At 34.7% G+C, this 17865-nt stretch overlaps 1 protein-coding gene across 1 annotated transcript in view; it reads left to right on the plus strand.

The window, feature by feature from the left end:
• Positions 1-17865, plus strand: part of LOC112866564 (uncharacterized) — a 118841-nt gene that overhangs the window by 20010 nt on the left and 80966 nt on the right. The gene's annotated exons all lie outside the window — the stretch shown is intronic.

The raw sequence follows: 17865 nt of genomic DNA on the forward strand, positions 1-17865 counted from the left end.
TGGTAAAGAGTCAGTCTTTCTATCAGAGAAAGAAAAAAAAAAACAAAAACAAAAACGCTGAACCTTCTGTGATCAGAAGCTCCTTGTCGGGATCCAGAAATGATATGAAGGTCAGTGAAGCCACGAGAAGCTCTTAAATTTCTCTTTTCCATAATACACCTGTTTGCGAATTCTCTAATATGTTTGAAATCTGTCCCCTCTGCTTAACGCTTAATGTTGTACTTTTGTACATGACAGAGACGAAATAATTGCTAACTTGAAGTCTGGCTATTTTATGTGGGTGAGCCCAACCTAAGTATGCCTTCCCAAGATGCAACTTAGCTGTAACTATATTTTCATTTGACAAAAAAATGATTGCGTACATGTATATTAATAAGAATTCATTGACTGCCAGACTGGGGCCGTCAGGAATCATGGGCATCTCATGGGCCTGTTCCACATCTTAAAATTTGCTATTGTTTGTAGTTAACAGCAGTCAAAAATGTGCATTTATACTTAGTGCTCCAGTTTTTACCAAATCAGTTGGGATATCTCCAGTGGAAAATATTTTTTTAAACTTGGAAGATTTTTTTATTAAACATATGCATTTTGCTTCTTTCTTTTCAATCCTCTAAAGGATTCATGAATTCGTCGAATTCTTTATATAGGAGACTATTTAACATTTTGTTTCAGAAAAAAGAAAAAAAGGAAGATTGCTGAGCTATCTTCCAGAGGCCCTATCACTAAACAATGTGCTCATTATTTTCAGTTTAAGCATGAACAGATGTGGATTTTTCCTTATTTATTTCAGATAAGAACTACCAGTAGCATAAGCAATTTAACAGTCATTCTGCTTCAGGCCAAAGGACTCAATAAATGTTTATTTTAGTTATTCTAAGGAGCCACTTCTAAATTAACCTTTTTCTACTACTACTGACCTTTAACATAGTGCCTTCAATAGGAAATTTAGGAAGAAAATTAGCAAATGTAGTATAGTATCAAAATCAAGTTGTTTTAGTTTTTATATTTTGGTATTTTGCAAGTCCTAATTACATATCCCATATGTTTTGTGAGGGCACGAAACACTAAAAGAACTTTCTTGATTGTTTAGTTTAAAAGCTTTATTGCTAAATAGCAAATATATCAGACTAAAATCTATCAAGTCAACCATCATTTAAATGAACAGGGGAAAGTGTGACAATAGATGTGCTAAAATTGCTTCTTTTAAATCAGTAACATCAGTACCAGTTGAAGTAGATTCTAATTGAAATGCATTTTTGTGTATTCAATTCATTCCAAATACAAGCTTTATGCAATTACCTCGTTAGCCAAGAATGGGCAAACATGAAAACACATTATTTCCGTTGACATTTAAAAGTTTGGATATTATTGACATACACTGATTGATTGATTGCTGAAGCTTTGCAGATACATCCAAATCTGCCCGTGAATTTTTGTTATATTATGATTTTTTTTTTTGGTAGAATGTCATGCTTTCTCTTCCTTATAACACTTTCTTATCTCATTATATCCTGTTATTTCATTTTCCTTGGCTCTCTCTTTTTACCAATCTGGCTTTCAGGTTTTTTTTTTTTTTTTGTAATTCAAAATCTTTCCAACCTAACAAGGAATTTTCTTCTTCTTCTTTCATTTTACTCTTTGTTATTCCATTGTTCAAATTGGCTCTTGATTTTACGTGACACTCCGTCCTGTACGAGTGTGTTTATTTTCATTATCTGCAATATGTATTCTAATACATTGAACAAATAAAAGATAATGCAAAATGTAATATAATACGATTTTTCCTTAGTTGTAACCACACACATAATCCCTTTTCCTTTTATCGATACTCCCGTCTTGAACTAATTACCTCATAATTTAATTATGCTTTAGTTCCCTAAATATTTAATATCTTATAGTAATATTTCCATATTGTTGTTATTAACAATTCTTCCATAAGACAAAACTTTCCTTATACTTATTCTCCTTTGCAAATGTGAATGAATGCCCTGACATTTCAGGATTCCTACTTGCTGACATGATTAATGGATTGAAAATTGAATTGGGGTTCATACCACAAGTATTTTGTGAGAGATATGATAAGGGTACTTCTCTTCCACTGACTGATTCAGTGGTTGTAATTTTGACTGTTAATGAATTATGAAACCAGAATAGCATGAAAAGGCTATCAAATTTTCTCTTAGCCTTTTCAAGAATTTTTTATCCTAAAACAAGAGTCCTCACAGGCTAGAACATAAATCATTTACATTTTGTTGGTACAGCTTATCATCATCATCATTATATTGGATGGAGCGCTTAAGATGTTGTAACAGAGAACAATTGTTAGCTCATCAGGGTAGTAGCTGGGAGACCATGTTAAAGGAGGACATTGTCATCCTTTGGGATTTGGGAGAACAGGGAAGAGACCTTGCTTGCTTTCTAACTTTATTCTAATATGACAGTGGAAGAAAGTTACTTCATTATCCATACTTTCATCTGTGCTTCCCATTATTTCATTTTGAGTATCTCATGTTTTCAACTCTGAATATACCTCTGTCTCCTGCATTTCTTTTCTCCTTCTCTATGCTTTCCCATGATCCTGATTTGGAATTTTCTCTCCAACAAGCAATGTAAATCGTTGAAAAAATATCTTGGCACAAATGACTATAAACTTACCCTGTGTCCAACAAGAAGACTGGTTCTGCACATGACCACATTTATACTTAAAATTCAGTTCTTTGGAGCAACTACCAAATTCCCAACATATTCTTAGTTCTGTTCACTGTTTTTCCATCTGGGAAATAATAAACTTATATAGAGATTGTTTCCCCCCCCCGGTTTTTGTTAGCATTTCTTTACATGCAGGACAATATACACTTAAGATGGAGTGTTCACCTTGACTTTGGGTTTCTTAATATAAAGTTTTCTGAAATAAACTTTCATTTTTAAAAAAAATTGTTAATGTGTATTTATTTTGAGAGAGAGAGAGAGAGAGAGTGAGAGCACTCCCAAGTGGGGGGGGGGGGAACTGAGAAAGAAAGAGACAGAGAATCCCAAGTAGGCTCCGCAGTGTGGAGCCTGATGTGGAGTTCAAACTCATGAACTGAGAGATCATGACCTGAGCTGAAATCGAGAGTTGGACGCTTAACCGACTTAGCCACCCAGGTGCCCCACCTTGCATTTTTTAAATATGATATATGAAGAACATGTCATCAAAATGAAATTAATCTAATTTTTTTCTCCTTTTCTCCTTGAAACCCTGATGTTCATTTTATATCTTGGCACTGTATCCAACAATGTTTTGCAAAAACACAATGTGGCTAAGTTAATTGTAATCATTTTCCATTGGAATAATCTATTTTTTTCATCATTTTCACAATAAAAGTAAAATATCTTTAAAATGTTGGAAGCATTATTAACAATTAAAATTAGAAAACATAAAGATATTATACCATATCTAATTATAACTGCATAGGAAATTTCTGGAAGAATAAACAATAAACTATTTAGAATGTTACTCTCTTGAGCAGGGGACTTGGAGTCTAGACTGGGAGAAGATTTATTATTACATACCCTTCATTGTTTCCATTTGAATGGCTTGGTTATAATAAAGCAAACAATTGGTTTTTATTTTTGAATAATGAATGATGAAAATCACTGAACAGCACATGACATGAGATACACAAATTTGTGTCTTAACCAATAACAGAACTACCAAGATAGCCATAAAACACATTTGTTTGCTGAACAAACCATGTTTTCCAGAATGTATTTACATTGCATACACACACACACACACACACAGAGTTACTTATTGTTCAAATATTTGTTAAGAAATTGATGAATTGTAAAGTCATGATTACATTACTCAAAAGTTGAATCATGGACATCAATGCATCAATGATCATTATTTAGAAAACAATATACTTATCTTTTTGAAATGTGATTGTATAGATTTGTTTTCAATATTGATTATATTTCTGACTGGCTATTATTTTCATTCATCAGGGACTAGCCTCAAAGCCAGCTGTCTAATCCCATACAGAGGTAGTACCTGCCAAAAATATTGTAGGGTATCACTGACTCATGGAAGCTAAAGGTCTCACTCCTTTTGAAAGAACAATCTTGCTCTTTCCTACCTTAAAGACAAGCAGGCTGTGGTCCCTCTGGAGAAAACAGAGCCAGACAGAGTGCTATAGAAACCTCAGCATGACAACTGCACTTTGCTAGGCCAATCCTACCCGGACCTGTTGAGAGAAATAAAGACGGTCACTTTTCAAAAACGATTAAGACTTTAATGCTCTTTGGAAATGAATTCTTGGCTGAAAATCTATATAAAATGGTCATATTTTAAACTACAAAGAATTCAAAAATAGTTTATGTTGGGAAGAAAATAGGAATCGCCAGTGGTATTCTTATAACGTTAATTTGATTGCATGTTGGTCTGCTTATAGCCAGATGTCCTCCTTTGCTATTGAGCACATTGAGAAATTAAGATTCCGTGCATTTCTCTAATTGCTCCCTTGAAATGAAAACTTCTGTGCCTTTCTCGCAGCCATAATCAAAGACAAAAACTACACATCTATGTTAGTACAGTCATCTTTATCAACAACGATTGAGAGATAACAGTATTATTAGTTTAATGATGAGTGTATATGAGGATAGCAATTATATTTTCTCCCCAGAAGTGTCAGCTGCCCATATTAAGCGAAACTCTGAAAGTTGCATTTATATTTTCTCATTTGCCTAAGGACTGCAGATGCATATAGAGGCAACAGTGCTCTTGGATAATTATCTAGGCAGCAGTCAGTCCAGTATTCCCAAGAAAGGAATCAATTTTTAAAAGTCAGGAGGAGATATGATAAATACAGCTTCAGTCATTGACCAGCAAAAAAAAAAAAAAAAAAAAAAAAAATCATGCCAAGTAAAGTAGTCTTGGCCTAGGAAGGAACGTAAAATGGAGACATACAGAGGAAAAATAAGTTAAAATTAATTTTTAAAAATCCATACAATTGCTACATAGGTAGTTATCTGCAAAAAAATGCAACCCTGTGACAGTTTAACTGGGTTGCTTTAAGTTAAAATGAAACATTTAATATGTTAGCTTCATTTTTTTCTTTTTTTTACTTTTAGAAGTATCAACTGAAAACATTGAATCATTGAGTTCCAAGCTATTTTCTGGCTCTGTATAACTGAAGAGAGAGGTTAAGGAGCTATATTATTAAAATCCAAGTAATTTATTTAGAATTAGAGAAATACTACACATGTTGGTTGTCTTTATATTCTCTCATAGAACTAATCTAATTAATTATGGCTCTTTAATTGCACTTTACCAATATGAGGATGTATGTTAACTTTCATTTAGATGGACTATTTCATTTGCTAGAACTACCCTTCTCATAGTTGCTTTTGTGATATTAATTCTCTGGTTTACAATCTGAGGAAGATGAAGAGAGAAAATAGACAAGTTAGCCTTCCGTGTATATTTGAAACAGGGACAATGGGACATTGAAATATACAATATCAAGTACATAAATAGGAAGCATGAATCAATTAAATAATAAAAATTTGAGTGTAAGATTTTAAGAAGAGCCTTGAAAAATTGAGTATATCTGTAGGACAGCCATCAAGATAAGGGAAAAATGATGACATATTATAAATAAGTAAAGAGAATAAATATATCTGGCCTTAAAAATTTTGGATTTAAAATGTATTTCATATATATCTTAATTTTATATATAATATATGATATATATCTAAATTTATATATAAGATACATATCTTATATATAACACATATATGTATATGTATATATATGATATATATATCATGTATATATATGATATCATGTATATCATATATATGATATATGTATCATGTATATGTATATATATGTTATATATATGTTATATATGTTATATAACATGTTATATATAACACATATATGTATATGTATATATATGATATATATACCATATACATGATATATATATCATATATATCATATATATGATATATATATCATGTGTATGTACATATATATGATATATATCATTATATATATATATATATACATATATATATATATTTTTTTGTAGGAATCCCAGAGCAGAAGGCACAGTTAATAACTAAATTTATAGTGAGGCAGTTTTTGATTCTTCATATAATGTTTGAATAGTTGCCTTTACTTCTTTGATTGAATTTGTTCATGTTTCTTTCTATTGCCCACTCTTCCCCCCCCCCCAACTTCCACTCCAGGTTGAAGACAGACCCTAGTTATCTCTCACTTGCACTGAAATCCATGTCTCAAGTTTTCTTACCCTAACGTTCATCCTTCACTTTGCTCTCAAAATTTTTTTCTGAAACGTAAATATGAGCATGTCTTTTCCTTTGGAAATCTTTAGTGGTTTCCTTTTACTTAGAGGATAACATTCAAACCCTGATATACATGGCAACCCATCACATTCCTGAGAGAAATACAATTCAGGTGTTTTCTTTTGCCCTGTCAATTACTCCATGCATCTTATATAAGTTCTGTAAACTTGATTTATTTGGATTGCCATGCAACTCATACTTGTAAACATTTATACTACTTCTGCGCATACTTGGACTATATTCTCTCCTTTATTTTTCAGCCACTTGGCAAAACTTGTTTGGAATCCATCTCAAGTATTATTTCTCCTATAAAATCTTTTCTGACTTTCCAAGGAAGAGAGAGTCTATCCTTAGCCTCTATTGATTTGATTTCATTTTGATACATATGATACTATTATCTAGTTATTTGCTTATTGGTTTATTTCTCCAAGGAGAAAGAGCTCTCTGGGAACCAACACACACAATGTTCATCCTGATAACTATAGCAATAAGACAATGCCTAGAACATAGCTGATGCTACGTCTGTTTTTTAAGTGTAAAAAAATAGCAGTGTTTGTACAGGAAGTAGATGTTGGTTTTTCAGGGATCTTGGAGGAATTAGTTATACTGACATGAGTCTGGATGTGGAATCTTCCAAGAACACCAGCAAAACACTAAGATTTTATGTTTTCACAGTAATTTCAGAAAATCAGATTACACATACACACACACACACACACTCACACATAAACATACACTCAGAACCACAACAACAACAAAAGGGTCTTTCCATAGAAAATCATTAGGATCAACAATTTTCATAAAGTCATCTGTACTGGAAACAATTGCTTTCTGCCTAGTGTGTGGAGAAAAGTCATTGAAGGAAAAGATAAGCATCATGTGATATGGAATATAGGTTTTCATTAGACACTCTTGACTAACTGCTATGGTAAAACAGTTGGAACAACTTCTTTACAAATGAATGGCATTTTTTTTTTACTGTGTTAATACACATTATTAGATAAAAAATTCTTATTATCCACTGCTTAAGAAAAACTGGGACTTTTATAAAAGACCTGTAGAGTGCAATATATATATTGCACATATATATGTGTGTGTGTGTGTGTGTGTGTGTGTGTCAGTGTGTGTATACATACATACATACATATGTACATACATACATAAATAGATAAATATCTGTGTCTCTAACTTAAAATGAAACATTTAATATATTAGCTTCATCTTTTACTTTAAAAAAACTTTTTTAATGTTTATTTATTTTTTGAGAGAGAGAGAGAGAGACAGAGTGCAGGCTGGGCAGGGGCAGAGAGAGAGGGAAACACAGACTCTGAAGCAGGCTCCAGGCTCTAAGCTGTCAGCACAGAGCTTGATGCGGGGCTCCAGCTCATGAACTGTGAGGTCATGACCTGAGCTGAAGTTGGATGCTTAACCGGCTGAGCCACCCAGGTGCCCCTTCATCTTTTACTTTCAAAATATGTTTATTTATTTATTTTGAGAGAGAGAGAGCCAGCGTGAGCAGGGGAAGAGCAGAGAAAGAAGGAGAGAGAGAATCCCAAGCAGGCTCCTTGCAATCAGTGCACAAGCTGACATGGGGCTTGATCTTCATCTTCCACTTTTAAAAGTATTAACTGGAAGCATTGAATCATTAAGTTCCAGAATATGTTCCACCCCTGTCTAACTGAAGATGTTAAGGAGCTTAATTACTAAAATCCAATAGTTTATTTAGAGGTAGAGAAATATTATGTATATTGATTATCTTCACACCCTCCAAAAAGAATTAAGCTAGTTAATTATGGTTCTGTAATTGCATTTTATCAATATGATATATATATATATATATATATATATATATATATATGATATATGATGTATATACATATATATGATATATATATCATACATGTATACATATATACATATATATGATAACTAGATGGAAAAAAGGAACTCTCAGAAATGTGTAAAATAAGTTTGAAATAAAAAGGGAAAACAGACTGCATTAATATTTGGTTTAGTTGAGATCAAATGAAAATCATATGTATTAAGATAAACACTAACATATAAGCATAAAGAGAACTGCATAAAAATAGAAGTCTTAAGATTTAGATAAAATTCAAAATTTGATGTCTTTATAGAGCAGTATTTCAGTATGGCCAAATGTCTACTATATTTTAGTTCTTTGCCAGTGCTCATTTTTATCCCTAAATTAATTTTTCTATCTATCTATCTATCTATCTATCTATCATCTATATATCTATTTAAATGTTTATTTTTGAGAGGGAGCAAGTGGGGCAGGTGCAGAGACAGGAACAGAGGATCCCAAAGTGGACTCTACACTTACAGCACTGAACCTGATATGGGGCTCAAACTCAAGAATTGCGAGATCATGACCTGAGCCGAAGTTGGACATTCAACCAACTGAGCCACTCAGTTGCCACATCCCTAAATTTAAAAAGATGTATAATATAAGTACATGACTTAAAAACAACAATAAAAACAATTCAGCGTATTTCAACTTTGCCTATGATAGGAAAATTTGTGAACCCAGCGATACATCATTGAGAAAGCTGTGCTAGCAATCTAAAGCTATTATTTCCATTGTGACACGATATATATATATATATATATATATATATATATATATATATATATGTGTGTGTGTGTGTGTGGTGTGTGTGTGTGTGTGTGTGTGTGTGTGTGTGTGTGTTTTCTCCATTTAAAGAAGAACAAATAAACATGTTGCAGGAGAACAAATGTACAGATGGAGGTGGACAGCATCATCTTAACTCTTAAATTAATTCTTTACAACTTAGTTCCCAGATGTTTGTTTCTCATGCCCCCTGCTATCTTGCAAAGAATTTGCTATTGTCTGTCAATGAGTCATGCACTGTCTTCTCAAATTTGGAGAAAATGCACAGCTACAGTTGGATATAGTATGAGTCACTGACAGACAATGGAAAGCTCCAAAATGATGCACTCAGAGCTCCTTTGCATTTTGAAGAAAAGTGATCAATCTCCTTTTTTTCCCCTGACAATGACTTCCAAATACTCAAGTTTTACTTCCTTGTCAAAGAATGCAGCCATCAAGAACAGGTATCCCATTCAAAATGATAAATATGTTTTAAATACAAGCCATCCTTTTTCTTTCTGTCCTGTTCATCTCTCACTGCTCACCATTTTTTGCTGCATATACTTAACATCTTTTTCTTTCTTCAAGGTGCAGTATATTACCATTGATAAAGCATAAAGATGGGCAGCTTTTCATTGTTTCTATGTCTTCATGGCAGAGGGAATGAGTCCTTCTCACTCTACTAGATTTCCAAACAGCCTCTTCACAAGGCAGCATCATGAGGACTGCACTTTAACTTTGTGCCCACCAAAGCAAAGCTACAAGAGGGCATTTTATCTGCATCTTTAAAATGCATTAAAATTCCATTTTCCAATAATGAAACATTTAAAAGCAGATACTGTCTGCATAGCTCATGCCATATAAACATGTATGAGGGGAACAACTTAATAATGAGATGTTAGGATATTTTAGAGTTTATCACAGAACAAAAATGTACAAACATAAAAATCCATTTAGCCTAAGGCAATTGCTGTTCTTTAAATTTCAGATATTTGGATTTTCAAAAACATATAAAGTGACTGACGTTGTAGCCTGGTTAAGAAATGAGGGAGTGAGTGAGATACTGCAAGGAAATCTAAGAGCCACCTTTCAGCTATTTGAAGGGCAGACATTTGATAAAGGGTGCAGATACACAGCGTGGCATTTAGAGGAAAAAGCTAAAACTAGGGAATGTCACTCATAGGAAGACAGATTTCTGTACAATCTAAACAAATATTTTGTCCTATGAAGAAGCATGACTTTATGGGAGTAATAGTCCTGACATTGACTAAAGAGTTTGTTGCCCGTCTGTCCTGAATACTTTGTAGGATTTGCCAGAATGTAAACATCTTGAAGGTAGAGATTGCTTTGTTTTGTTTGTTTTGTTTTGCTTTGTTTTGTTTACTGCTGTCTTACTCCCTTTGCCTAGAACAGTATCTGCCTCATGGAAGACACTTAATTTGTCACATAATAAAACAAAAGAATTAATGACTGAAGATTTTGATAGAACATCTTTTAGATTTCCCTGAGATACTCCCTTAACACTCAAAGTCTTTGCTTATAAGCATAGACTTCAATAGAAAACTAAAATAATTTTGATCATTTAAATCGAAAAGATGTTTTTAAGGCAGTCAATAAAAATGCATGCAAGACTTTAAGTGATGTTCAAAGTTGCTTTCATTCTCTTCCGATTTACTTTTAGTCAATATCACCAATAGCTAAACAGAAATTGTAAATGAAATTCAGGATACAGGCACTGATCATTGATGATGGTGACTAATGAAGCATCTCCTGTTTGGTCTCCTGTATTCAAATCACCCTGTACGTGGACAATTTTAATTTTTACAATAACACTTTTCTATCAGATTAGCACCATGGAGATGGTATTAGCTCTCTATTGTTGTGTGAAAAATTATTGCAAAATTTAGCAACTGAAAACAACAAATGCATATTAGCTCACAGTTTCTGAGGGCCAGGAACCCAGGAGTGGCTTACCTGGGTGGTTCTGGCGCGCGAGGTTGTGGTCAGACTGTTAACCGGAACCGCAATCAGTACAAGGCTCAAAATACTCATGTGGCTGTTGGCAGGCCTTGGTTTCTCAGTTCTATGCTGCCAGAGGGTCAGAGGTGGCAGACCGTCACCACCTGGGCTTTTTATAACATGGTGGAGGGCTGGAAGAGTATTCGAAAAAGAAGCTGCAGTCTTTTAACCTAATCCCAGAAGTGGAATACTTACAACATTGTATTATAACATCTGTAACTGGTCACACTAGCCATCCCTAGTACAGTGCGATAGAGAGTGGACCTACAGAAGAGTATGAACCCAGGAGAAAGGAATCATTGGGGACCTCCTTGGAGGCTGCCTCCTATAGAAATCATTCAATCCATAGTTTGTTAGTTACTTATAAACACTATGGTTTCTAACACAATTAAAGATGGAGATTTGGAAAGCATGATGGCGGGCAGGGGAGGCCAAAATGAATTTCCTAGCTTGGTTGTCCAAATGGATCAAATCCTGCAGTTTACATTTATGTGATTTTTTTTTTTTTGTATTTTGCTTTAAAAAGTGCTATTTTTCTAAAAATATAGAGGCATAACATAGATGGCTATTTTCATTGTGTATTATGATACTATATCCTTTAAACAAAATAAAAATTGAAATAATGATTATTAACAGCCCAGAATGTCAAAACAATAGAGCACATAGCAAAAAATAGACCTGCCTTCGTTCCTCACCTAAGGATCCAAGTAGTTGAAATAACTAAAGGTCTGGTTCTAGAACTTTTTCTTCTTTAATGCATACATGTAGCATTAAAGTATCACCCTCATGATTATTAATATCATCAAGCGAACAAAAGAGTGTTCTTTTAGCTGTGGGTCAGAAGCAAGATTCTCTTCAGTTTCTATTCACACGTAACAATTCACTGGCAATTTTTCTAGAAATACATATTCTCCTCAAGTGTAATATCCTTGGGAATAATAGCCACAGAACAAAATGCTGGGTTTGTAAAACATTTTGAGCTCTGTGGGGAACAAAAGTGGCAAGGAAAGTATAAATTATTATTAGCATCAGATTCACAATTTATTCTCCCCAAATCCTTAGGTCTGCCCTAAGGGAAGAAAGTTCCAATAAAGAACAGGCAGGGCCCCCAGCTGGTAAGTCGAGCTGCATCCCTGGGAGGAAACCTCCTCTGGGCTCCAAGGAGCACAGGGATCCTCTGTCAGGATTCCTAGTTTTCAACAGCAAAAATTATCTCTGACAAATTTAAGAGAAAAAGGAATGTGTCAAGAGGATACTGGGCAGCTTAGAGAATCCTTTGGAGAAGTGGGCTTGGAAGATAAGCAGCCAATGATCATTCCAAACTGAATAAGAGGAGAGAGATTAAAAAACATGGCTTCCCCAATTAGAAAAAAAAAAACAGCCTTTGGCATGTGTGTCACAACTATAGACCAGAGACTAATGCACGTAAGCAGGAAACATTATCTACACATTCACTATTCAACATGCACTTCACAATATATATTGAGGCATGGGCCGGATACTGACTTAGGTATTGAGTCATTAAAAGAGTAATAGTTCAAAGCTGTTTCCCATATGGGGTTTATATTGTAATGAATTTTCTCAGATACAGTCTTGTTTACACCGCTTTTATCAGTGTTACTGAAATTTTATCAATGGCTCCATTTATTATTAATGGAATTTTATCAGTAACTATTTCAGCTACATTCACCTCATTAGGTTTTTGTGCTTCTCTCCTATTCCCGCTGCTGCATGGTTGCTGGAATGTGGAAGCCATATTTCTATCTGGGCTTCTTTAATTTGATCCCGTAACACCAGACGGAGAAAGAATAATACGATCAGATGTAAGCACTGAAAAATTTTCCTTCACAACAAAATGATACGCAAACCCTTAATTGTAGGATTTTCTGAAAGTTGTTTCATGATGTAAAAACTAGTTAAATATTATTTTTAGTCACTACATGGAAGACAGTTTCTATAAACACAAATATCAGTATTCCGGGGACTGTTACATACATCCAATCAGTAGTTTAATAAATTCCACTTTTTTATGAACTAATAAAATGTTATACATGAGGGATAGTCCCATCTGGATATTATTAGTAGATCCTTTGGAAATGATATAATCAGTCTAACACATGTTAAAGCAGGAGGCATGATTCTTTTATCTTTTATTTAGATTTACTTCAACTTGAATTGAAGTGCGTTGGAATCAGATGATAAAACTCTCTTGGAAAAATGGGCACTGGGGAATTAAGGGACAGAATGTTTGTGAGGGCCCTTGGGCTGGGAGAGAAAACTCATTAAATCTGACTCATGGTTTTCTCATGGTAAACTCACACAGGATGTTATTTCTCACAATGTATCATCTATTTTTGAAGGATAATTGTTAGCAAATTGCCAAATTATGAGACATATGGATGACTTAGCAAGTGGAAGGAGAATTAAGTTACTTTGGCACTAAAAAAGCAAGATGTCACAATATTAAAAAGTATATCCATCTAACCTGGAAGCATTTGAAAGCCATCTTGGAAGGCAAGACTTTTCTTAACCTAGGAGCTACATCATGAAAGAAGGGAACTTAGAAACACTCCAAAATTTAGTGGTACACAATCAGAAAAACCTTCCATGTAATCCCACTGTCTGTCCTTATCCCTGTATTTCTTGGAAAACTGTTGATCTTAGAAAAGTTCAGACCCTTCTCTTATGCATCAGATCTCCTTCCCTTGCTTCTACTCAAGGACATATCTCCACCGTCTCCTCTCACCTGAATTATTGTCAAAGCCCACAAGTTGTCTCCCCACTTACGCCCTTGGCACTGTTACCCACAGTTTGTTTTCCATGAATCTGACAGTTATCTCTTAAAAATGAAAGTAGGATCGTACCATTTTAGCTCAGCTAGAGTAGATTAAGCCATTATAGCAGACAACAAGCCCACATTTTAGTGGTTCTTGACACAGGATATGTATTAAAATCACCTTGAAAGATTAAAAGGCCAGTTATCTGGGCCTCGTAGTCAGAGATCCTAAATTAACAAGTCTTAGTGAATATTAAAAAAAAATATCTTCTTAAGTAAGTCTAAAGGACCACCTGAATTGAGAACAACCGTAACGCGTCATCTAATCCCACTGTATCTTTGAACTAATGTATTCTCCTGGTTCATTCTGCTTCAGTCCCATTAGGTTTCTTTGCTATTTGTAAAACATATCAAACATTTGCTCACCTTTGAGTCTTTTCATTTGCTTAATTTTTTCCCTTAACTTTATTACATTAGGACATGGTATATGCTTGACTTGCTTATTTTCTGGCATAATCCAGTAGAATACAAGCTCAGGAGAGATGAGATTGTTTTCCTGTTTTTGTCACTGATATGTTCCCACCTCTAGGGCAATTTCTTCTCTTTAATTGGCTGTCAATAAATATTTGTTGAATAAGTGGTCTACTTTATAATCTTTAGTCCAGGACAAATACATGAAATACATAAAGACTTTTTCTTTAAAAGATGAGCTTAGGAGAGTGGAGATGGAAACATTTTTTTTTTTAATGTACTGATCTGAGTCATCAGTTGAATATCCATGTGAAGATGTTCACCAAGAAGATAAAAATACGACTTTGTAGTTCATGAGTGAAGCCAGGGGTTTAGGCACAATTTTGTAAGCTCTCCAATTAGAGTTGACAGCTAGAGCTACAGGAGTGGATTAGAGTTGCAGTGGAAAGTGTTTAGGGGGGAAAGAGTGATTGAGTTAGAAAAAGAACACCAGCATTCACAAGAAGTGAAAGGGAAACATGAAACTGTAAAGCCAGACAAGAGGTCCAGCGGAAGCCCACTGAGAAGAGCTTTCTGCGTGAAATGCAAGGGCTTACTCTAGGTCCCTGATCAGAGCTCTCTACTCAGCCTGTCTCATTGATCCCTCTACCTTCTCATGATCACTGAATGTAGATGCTAGGAAGGATCTCAAGTGTGATCCTTGTCCTCATCATGATGCCGTATGAGGTAAATGAAGCCAACAGAGGCTTCAATGTCTCTGCATCAACAAGGGACTAACAAATAGTCTCCTTTGTATTACTCAGGTGAGATCTGTGACTGCACCATGTGAATTTATGCTGTACTTTGAGTTCCTGTGAGGTAATAATACTACTTTGTATTCAAAATGGAGTTTAACTGATAATGATAAGCATCTGCAAAGACTTCACAGCACCCTCAGCAGCAGGGAAATATGGAGTGGAAGGTGCTAAAACTGTAATTAGAACAAGGCATCTGTCTCCCAGCTCCTACAGAGCAGCTACTAATCAATGTGATCACTCGCTTTGAGTAAGGAAGTGCTCACCCATGGTTCTGCTGGACCCCTTCCCAGCCACTAGCAGACTGGATGCTGGTGGAAGGCACCCTTAGCTTGGAGAGACAGAAGAAAGTATTACTGCTTAAGAAATGTAGCAGTTTACTTTTAAAAAGGTGTTTGGTAGGGGCATGAGCTGATTTACATTTCCTGTAGACTGCATATTTGCAGAACAATCTGGAGACCAATTATTACTAAAAGTATGGTTCACTCTGAAGCATTTGCAGACTGATTACCCAGAACTTTTGATTTCTCCTCCCATATGTTTACTTGCCCTTAGGAATTTTGCTCTTTAGGCAGGTTTATCAAGGAAGATAAAGAAGACTTCATGCAATCATAGAAACTTTCTATCTATTACCAATTCTGATTTAAGCACCATTTATCAATGTATCATCTATAAAATTCTTCTCTGAGAATCTTCTTGGGGAAAAAAAAGGTGTTTAAACCCAATACATTGGAGAAATGTTGCATATCATATCCCCCTTCTTAGAAATTCACAATGCACACTAGGGTATTAAAGGCTTCTAGCTGTCCTACAATAAAGAAACTGTTTTAAACTCTGTTGAACCCAGCATTTCCCAAACTTATTTCTCTAGAGAGTTTTTTTCCTTCTTCTTTTCTTTTTTTTTTCAGGACATAAAACAGAATTAATGTTCCAAAGAAAAGACTTTAGTAAAACTAGATTAAATATTTCTTATCATTGACATTTAAATTATGCCTAAAATGAGGCAGAGAGATTTCCTGAGAATTTCTTCATCTTCATTCTCTATTACCACTGATAACTGCGCATTATGTAATCATTCAGGATAAGTGGGCCAGGATCCCAGCTCATTCTTCTTCTCAAAAGAATAAAAATATAAGTCAGTTCTTTTATCGTAATGATCAGCCAACTTAAAAGTTGACTCCTATTCTTGTCCAGTTTAGCTCCAGCAGACATATTTCTAGCTTATGGTCTGTGTCCCCAACAGATGCCAATGCCCTGTGCCTCTGAGAACTCCACTTGCAGGCTGAGACTGTCTTCTTCTTGTTCGAATCTTCACAGTGGAGGATGGTCAGGAGCCAACGGTGTTTAGAATAATCTCCTAAGAAGCTGAAAAGAAAGCTTTACTCACCAGTGCATTAGGCTGTAATGATTTAAGAGGCAGAAATAAACAATGTAGCATATTATCCATTTCTATAAAGAATAAACGTGTGAATAACTGCAAAGTATAAAAGATTAAACATGCTGACAACGTAGGTAGTGGAAAAAATCCGATCATTGACTACTGTAACATTAATTGTCAGACTGCACATAATAAAATGCTAATGAAGAAAATAGACATTTCTGAAGTATAAAAATCATATGGCCCAAGAAATAATCAGTTGCTATGAAAGCTAAGAAAACTTGGGGAAGCCAGCAGAAATATACAGGCATTCAATGAAGAGGGCCAGAGGAAAAAAAAAAAAACACAGGAAACTCACCAAATGATTAGGAAGTTTATGTTTTATACCTGAAAATTAAGTTATAAAGATATAAAATCCTTTTTGCCTTAGTAAAGATTATGGCTGGCAGGACCCTCCTTTTGTTTTGCCAGCTGAAGCGATATTTGGGCTGCAGAAGTAAAGTTCAGCCTTATTACCCACTTTTTAGATGATCTGGAGACATAAAATGTCCTGGAGATGATTTAGAGGGTATGTGTGTGTGAGTGTGAGGAGGTGAGGAGGAAGGAAAGAAGAGAAATCTAGAAGGTTTGCGATGACTAAAAGACCAAAGCATGTATCTGTAAGTATGATTGGCCGTAACTCTCCCTTCTCAACGTCCTGAAGGGCTTTCAGAAAACAAACATTCTCAATGCTTGGTTTCTGCAGTTGGACACACGTTTTCATTTAATGGAATGATACACAGTGGAAGAAAGAAGATTGAGCCATTTGGTTTTTGCCTAAATATGAAACAATAGTAAGTGAATTAAGCGAGTTTTGCTATTTAACAGACATAAGGAGCAGTGAAAAAGAATTAATGTTTTGGTGCAAGAGATACTGTTATAAAGAAAATTTATCTGCATTCTACCTTCAAAAATACAGATTACTATTGTTTGGATGTCAAACATATGTATTTTCATTCACTTTAATTCGAATTTAGTGAAGAAAGTTTACACCAAGACTGTTCCATCTAAAGTTCTCATACTACTGGTAGGTGCTTATGGGTAAACTCAAGGTGTTAGATATTCAATCACATTGTCCATAGAATCTAACATCTTTCAGAACAAACTTGTTTGGGCAGGGCTGCCTAATTTTGTTGATCATTCTTCTACATTCATAGTCAATCTCTTACAGAATGGTAACTGTTTTGGTCAACGTTCTCCAGAGAAATGGAACAATTAGGGTGTGTGTGTGTGTGTGTGTGTGTGTACAGATAGAGAGACAAAGAGACAGACAGAGATTTATTTTAAGGAATTGGCTTAAGCAGTTATAAAGGCTGGAATGTCAAAAATCTGTAAGGTAAGCCAGCCAAAAGAACCAATGGTACAGTTCAAGTGCAAAGGTGTCTGTTATAATGACAAGGGTTAA

This window comes from Puma concolor, chromosome C1 (genome assembly GCF_028749965.1).
Source record: "Puma concolor isolate L17-30 chromosome C1, mPumCon1.1.hap2, whole genome shotgun sequence".
NCBI lineage: Eukaryota > Metazoa > Chordata > Mammalia > Carnivora > Felidae > Puma > Puma concolor.